We start from the raw sequence: 1389 nt of genomic DNA, 5'->3' as shown, positions 1-1389 counted from the left end.
TTACAAGGAACAATTCAGGAGTGTAATGAAATAATTAAACTCCATTAGAACAGGAGATGAACATAGAGGTAATGAACATAGAGATAGTAAGAACTGCCAATGCTGGAGTCAGAGATACCACAGTGAAGAGCTGGAGGAACACAGCAGGCCAGGCAGAATGAGAGGAGCAGGAAAGTTGACGTTTCGGGTCAGGACCCTTCTTCAGAATTTCTATTCCTTCTTCAGAAGGATCCTGACCTGAAACATCAACTTGCCAGCTCTTCTGATGCTGCCTGGCCTGCTGTGTTCCTCCAGCTCCACACTGTAATGAACATACTATGTTTTCCCAAGTCAGAGGTGTTTTCATCCTCAGCTTAAACTGCAGTCTCCCTGGGGCCCCATATTTGGAAGGGACACTTGAGGAGGACCCACAAGTGTCTTGTGCCTACGGTCAACACCCTGTCAACACATAGCTTTTCTCTGTGTAAATATTTTGGTACATACGTTTAACGTGTTCTTATCCTGAGAAGGTAGTGATGGGATCTTTTCATTCAGGGGCTTGCTAATGCACATCAGATAGCAGTTAAGAGTCAAAAACATTAGTGTAGGACCAGAGTAACATAAAGCCAGGCTGACTCAGAATAGCAGGTTTACTTCTCTACAGGACTTTGGGAGATCAGGCAGCAGATGTGCTTGCAAGGACCCCTCCAAGCCACACGACTGCCTGACTTGGAACCAAATTTCTATTCCTTCATTGTCACTGAGTCAAAAACCTGGAACTCGCTCCCTAGCAGCACAGTGGTCATACCTACACAGCCACAGACTGCTGTGGTTTAAGAAGGTGAGTCATCACCTCATTCTCAAGGGTAATTCAGGATAGACAATAAATGTTAATCTAGCCAGAGATGCTCACATCACATGAAAAAGTAACAAAAGTACTTCTTTTAAAAAAAAATAAAAAGTTTGCAATTTGGAACAATCTTGCTTTATGGATATTTTGAATGATAACAGATTATTGTGTTTCCAGATATTTTTGAAACTGAACAAAATTTTCAAACTACAATGTTGGGATTTAATCTTGCATTCCACGCATTATTCGCTTTTGAATGAGTTGTGCAGGAACACAAGAGACTCCTGACATTGTGTATTCAGGTAAGGAGTGCTGAAAGGTAAAGGAGAGAAGAGTATTAGCATTTGATTACATGAGCTGAGTGACAGTAACAGAAGGCAATGTTTGAACCAGAGATAGTAGGAACTGCAGATGCTGGAGAATCCGAGACAACAAGGTGCAGGGCTGGATGAACACAGCAGGCCAAGCAGCATCATAGGAGCAGAGAGGCTGACGTTTCGGGCCTAGACCCTTCCGAAACGTCAGCCTCTCTGCTCCTATGATGCTGCTTGGCCTGCTGT

General features: G+C 43.4%; 1 long non-coding RNA gene across 2 annotated transcripts in view; it reads left to right on the top strand.

The window, feature by feature from the left end:
* The first annotated feature begins 448 nt into the window (after positions 1-448).
* LOC125487178 overlaps positions 449-1389 on the top strand; it is a 68497-nt gene continuing 67556 nt past the window's right edge. For both annotated transcript variants that reach the window (XR_007265700.1, XR_007265701.1), the window contains exons 1-2: positions 449-820; positions 1007-1131. This is a non-coding gene — a long non-coding RNA (uncharacterized LOC125487178). The remainder of the gene's footprint in view (positions 821-1006; positions 1132-1389) is intronic.

The sequence above is a fragment of the Rhincodon typus genome, chromosome 37 (genome assembly GCF_021869965.1).
Source record: "Rhincodon typus isolate 14 chromosome 37, sRhiTyp1.1, whole genome shotgun sequence".
NCBI lineage: Eukaryota > Metazoa > Chordata > Chondrichthyes > Orectolobiformes > Rhincodontidae > Rhincodon > Rhincodon typus.
The sequence above is the reverse complement of the archived record's forward strand: the minus strand, read 5'-3'. Positions and strand labels throughout refer to the sequence as shown.